Source organism: Myotis nattereri (genome assembly GCF_964212035.1).
Source record: "Myotis nattereri genome assembly, chromosome: 12".
NCBI lineage: Eukaryota > Metazoa > Chordata > Mammalia > Chiroptera > Vespertilionidae > Myotis > Myotis nattereri.
In genome coordinates this window covers 33,679,088-33,685,087 of record NC_138087.1, presented here as the reverse complement: position 1 = coordinate 33,685,087, position 6,000 = coordinate 33,679,088, and positions in this window count along the sequence as shown.

The following is a 6,000-nucleotide window of genomic DNA, read 5'->3' as shown; positions in this document are numbered from 1 at the left end:
TGGGAGCGCACTGACCACCAGGGGGCAGCTTCTGCATTGAGCATCTGCCCCCTGGTGGTCAGTGTGTGTATAGTGACCAGTCATTCCCAGTCTTTCTGCTGTTAGGGTCAGTTTGCATATTACCCTTTTATTATATAGGATTATTATATAGGATAGAGGCCTGGTGCATGGGTGGGGGCCACTAGTTTGCCCTGAAGGGTGACCCGGATCAGGGTCGGGGTCCTACTTGGGTGCCTGGCCAGCCTGGGTGAGGGGCTGATGGGTGTTTGCATCTGGTCACACCCCCTTTAGGGTGGGGGTCCCCACAGGGGTGCCTGGCCAGTCTGGGTGAGGGGCTGAGGGCTGTTTTCAGGCTGGCCGGCGACTGAAGCTCCCAGCCTCTCCTTTTTTTTTTTTCTTTTTTTTCTGGGATTTATTTACCTTCTATAATTGAAACTTTGTTGCCGTATCTGGCGCTCCCAGCTCTGAGGCCGCGGCTGGCTGAAAGCAGGTATCTGGAGTTTGTTTGGCTTCTATAATTGAAACATTGTTGTTTTCGGAGCTGTTGCTTTTGGAGCTTAGAGCAGGCTGTGGCAGGCGGGGAACCTTGGCTTCCTCCATCACTAGAGCAAGCAAGCCTCCTGCTTGTTTCAGGTGCGTGGCTGCCAGCCGCCATCTTTGTTGGCAGTTAATTTGCATATCTCGCTGATTAGCCAATGGGAAGTGTAGCGGAGGTACGGTTAATTACTTTTCTTGTCTTTTATTAGATAGGATACTTAAGCTGGGATCAGTAAACTATGTCCACAGGACAAATTCTATACTCTGCCACCTACATTTGTGAATAAAGTTTTATCAGAACACAGGCACATTCATTCATTCACGTATGGAATAGAGCTACTTTTGTACTTCAATTGCAAAATGAGTAGTTATAACAGAGATTGTCTGCCCATAAAACTTAACATATTTACCATTTGAGCCTTTACGTAAGTTTAGAACTAAATATCAACATGAATAAATCTCAGAAAAATAAGCATTGAGTTTAAAAAATGTTTCAATGTTATAAAGAATCATGTTAAATAAAGCTTTAAAAGACCCCAATTTACTATTGTTTAGAGATACATGTACACTATTAAAAGTAAAAAGACAGATATACCAATAATAAAACCCAATTAAGGGCAATGTTTATCTCTTTGGAAAAAGGAGAGAAAGAGGAATGTACACAAAGTGGGGTTTTAACTAATTGAAATGTTTTGTTTCTAAAGCAAGGTGGTAAATAAAAAAGTGTTCATTATATTATTGTCTCTATATTTTTTGTATGACTGATGTATTTCATAATTTAAAAACTTTTTGGTCATACAAAAAATTACATAGAAAAAATTAGATGGAGGAGTTGTGGGGCAGATTCTATTTCTCAAAAATGGTTACAATATCTTCCATCCCACATGCTCTTCTTACAATCTGGCTGACACCCCTACTATTGAGAGGTGAGGGTCTCTGGTCCACCCCCTGAAATTGAGTGTGTTTTGTTTAAAAGAATATGGTAGAAGTGACACTATGTGACTTTCAAACTAGGCCATAAATAGTAATACAGCTTATGCTTTGCTCACTGGAAGTCTCATCTTTGAAGTCTTCAACCACTGTGTAAACAGCCTTACTGCTCTAAGGCAGGCAGGCTGTGAGGAAGCCCAAACTAGCCCACAGAGAGAGACCATGTAGAGCAGTGTTTCTCAACCTGTGGGTCGCGACCCCTTTGGGGGTCAAATGACCCTTTCACAGGGGTCGCCTAAGACCATCGGAAAACACATATATAATTACATATTGTTTTTGTGATTAATCACTATGTTTTATGTTCAATTTATAACAATGAAAATACATCCTGCATATCAGATATTTCCATTACAATTCATAACAGTAGCAAAATTACAGTTATGAAGTAGCAACGAAAATAATATTATGGTTGGGGGTCACCACAACATGAGGAACTGTATTAAAGGGTCGTGGCATTAGGAAGGTTGAGAACCACTGATGTAGAGAATCTAGCCCTGAGATTTTCATGGGAGAGATGCCTAGCTTGTTCTCAACTGCCCTGGTCCTGGTTCTTCTAGTTTTAGTTGTATCTGACTGCAATGGATTGACAGATTCTGAGCTAAACTCAGGCTTTCCAACGGAATTATTTCAGAATTCCTGTCCCACTGTGAGCAATAGGAAAGTGATGGTTGTTATTTTAAACTTCTAAAATTTGTTTTACAGAGCAAGTTGTAACTGGAAGTTGAACCCTAAATTGACCCCATCATCAGAAGTTGAATCCTAAATGCCTTCCAGGAAATATAAACTGAATTGATCCAAAGATTCTCAGAAAGGTTCAGCAATAGGAAGGAACAATCTCAGAAGGCAGAAGAAGGCATGTGGTTGAAAACAGGATTAAATTGTAAGTCTTTAATGAGAATCCCAAGTTCCCAATCCTATCTGAGCCATCAAATATTCCAAAGAACCAGGGGCACTCACAAGGAGGATTATTCTCAGAACCAGGTGAAGGGGGAAGCCTCCAGAGAAACAAAAGAGGGGCAACTGAAGGGTAAAAAACACTGGCTAGGGAGGAAGGACACTGAGGATTTAAGCTCTCACACTGTCACTCATTGATTGCATGCCTTTGTCCAATCATTTTCTCATTTAAAGAGGTCAGACCAGAATGATCTCTAAAGTAGATGTCCACAGTAAAAATCAGTGATTCTATTAAAGAGGACACACTTTAAAATAAAATATGACTAGGTTAAGTAATGAGCCACAATATGAAGTGCTTTTTAATCTATGGAAATTCTAATCTGCTTCTTATAACATGTAGTTCTTTTAAAAATAGCATTAGAGATTGTAACAGAAAACTTCCAGTTAAGGTACTTTAATGTTTCTCCTTCCCTCTCCCAAGGGACCAGTTCAAAGGGTATGAGCTAAAAAGTTATAGGAAATGAATGGAATATGCATGAACCTAAGACTATAAAGCTGTTACACCTAGATCCAAAGCAACAAGAGGAGAGAGAGGTTTCCAGAACATGAAAGAGTGAGTCATGTGGAGCAGGCCACTTTAAGAGGCGTGAGTAGTGCCTTCCCAAAAAGGCAACAGACAACTGGAGGTAACCTTCCAGGGAGAAAGCCAGGGAAATAAATATACTGACCTCATTCTCTTCTCATCCTGTGTTTCCTGTCTGTGCTTCCTCCCACTAGCCAAGCTCAGAAGCCTGAAAGCACTGACCCCATTGATGTACTTCTTGTCCTTGGACCCCAGGACAGAGAGCAGGTTGAGAGTGGCCCTGGAGGAGCAAAAAAGAAGACAATCAGCATAGAGGTGCCATTGAAAAGGTAGTAACCATAGCTTCAGAGAGCATATTCAAATTCACTATTTCGATATATATACTAGTAAAAGTTCTTTGGGAGCTTGAGCTAAGAAAAGGAGATATTCTGAGCTGTGATAAGATTCTAGAATAATTAGTCCTACAGTCAATCTTTTACTCTTCTGTTTTGCCTATTTAGACGTGAACACACACTGGATCATAACTGGTGGCATAAACTTTAGTATTTGCTCTGCATCCATATAAATAATTAATTTTTTATTTTACTGTTCACATCTAAGTTGGTTCAGCTATGCATCGAGTAAGAAGGCATGATATGTTTAAACTGTCTGCTATTTTGGTTTTTGACAGAGAACTTCTATCTTGTTTTTACAACTGGGAAGCTTTGAAAGAAGCAGACAACAACATTATCATAGGGCAGGAGAGAAAGCCTTCATTACAATATGTATTGTGTGGAGAAACAGCAGGCTGTGTTTTGCTACATATAGAATCACTTATTTATTATTTATATCTTAAGTAACTTACTATACATATTGTTTCCAGATGTAATTAATTTGATCTGCACAGGACAAATAATGTCTTTTCTGTATCTCATACCTCTAAGCCAGCGGTTCTCAACCTGTGGGTCGCGACCCCTTTGGGGGTCGAACGACCCTTTCACAGGGGTCGCCTAAGACCATCGGAAAACACATATATAATTACATATTGTTTTTGTGATTAATCACTATGCTTTAATTATGGTCAATTGGTAACAATGAATTTGGGGGTCACCACAACATGAGGAACTGTATGAAAGGGTTGCGGCATTAGGAAGGTTGAGAACCACTTCTCTAAGCTCTGACCTGCCAATCCTTTGAGATCTATCTTGATTAGAATAACAGAGATCCTACAGTCCCGGTAGATGACCAATTTTGACAGTAGTCCCCCCCCCCCACCCCCCTCCCCACCCAAAGGCTTTCTCATGAATAAGTCCCACCCCATTGGGAAGGAGAAATCACCACTGGAAGTGAGTACAGGAGATCTTGACTAGTTCTTTCAGAACTTTTCTACTGCCTTTCAAAACTTTGGATTTATAGTTCCATCTGTTGTAAGATAGCTCCACCTCAGACGCAACACAGCTCAAACAGAAATCACCGCATTTTTCCAACTTGCTTTCTCTTCTCGTTCAGAGTATCACCATTTACCCAAGCCATGAAGTCTCCCAAATTAGAAACTTGGGGATTATTCTCCGCATCCTGTTTTCCTCATCCCTCTTCTCCACTCACTCTGCAAGTCTGATAGGCTTGATTTCCGACAATTCTCTGAAACCTATCCTTTCTTTTACCTACTGCCACAGATTTCACCCAAACTGACACGACTGCTTCTTCTCTAAGCTTCCTGACAACCCCCCTGCTTCTCATCCCTTAGTTTTCCCCTAAGGCATCCTTCCACGTTCCTCTGCTGTCTTTCCAAATGCATATTTAACCACATCAGTGGACTCCTTAAGAACCTTAGTTTCTCCCTGGGGCTCACAAAATAGACTGCTTTGAATGCTAATTTTCACACTCTGCCCTTTTCTATTTAGTCAACCTTTCCTGGATACGAAACCTCTTCCCACCTGTAAAAAATGCATACCTTCTGTCTTTGCTTAAGCACCCTTTCCTCTTTGAGTATGCTTTAGATTCTAAATCCTTTCCATAATCATAGCATGAAAATAATTTGTGTGCTCCCAAGGGACAGGCACTACGCTGAACACTTGACGTGTGTTATACGTTTATAAGCACCCTTTTACGCTGAGAACATTGAAGCAAATAATTTGTCCAAGATCAGGCTTTAAACAGCAAAACTGGAATTACAATCCAGGTCCATCTCAATCCAGGAACTGAACGTGTACATGCTTCCCTTCTCAGTTCCAGTTGTGCCGTTACCCTTAAAACTCCCAGATCATTCTTGTCCCCTTTCTCTCACTTCTAATTGCTGCTTTAACCTGAACAAATATTGGATCATAACTGGTGGCATACTCTTTAGTATTTGCTCCGCACCTATATAAAGTTTCTTTATTTTACTGTTCACCTCCAAGTTCACATCAAAGCGTGCTGTATAGTACCAAATTATTCTTTAATATCTTCATTTTTCTAAAGCTTACAATTGTAAATTCATTGTGAACAGGGAATTAAATTCTTAATATGCCTCCACAAGGGCATAGCATATTTTTTAATAGCAAATAACTATCTCCTATTGGGGCAGGTGATAAGCGTGCTTCACATATCTCCATTATCGTATTTACACATGTAATGAAGACTCAATATTTACTTAAATCAGGAGCAGACAAGATGAATTATATTTAGAGGATATAGATGAAGGTAAACTTTTCGGCAAGGACAGAGACTCTCTCTCTCTATATATATAGTCTATTAAAAGGAATATATATATATATATATATATATATATATATATATATATATATTCCTTTTTTCCCTGCCCCTCCTGTGTCAGGCTTTTTTTTTTTTTTTTTGTAGTTAATAGGTTATTACAAAAATGTTGCTCTACCTTTATGGTAATAATTAGCACCGGTCTCAACATTCAAGCCACGTAAAGTCCCAGTTATAGATATATTTTTTCTACTTTCATATGCTCTCTTCCTTCTGAAGAGATTTTCACTTTTAAAAAGGCCTACTGTTAGGTAACGCGGCGCTGG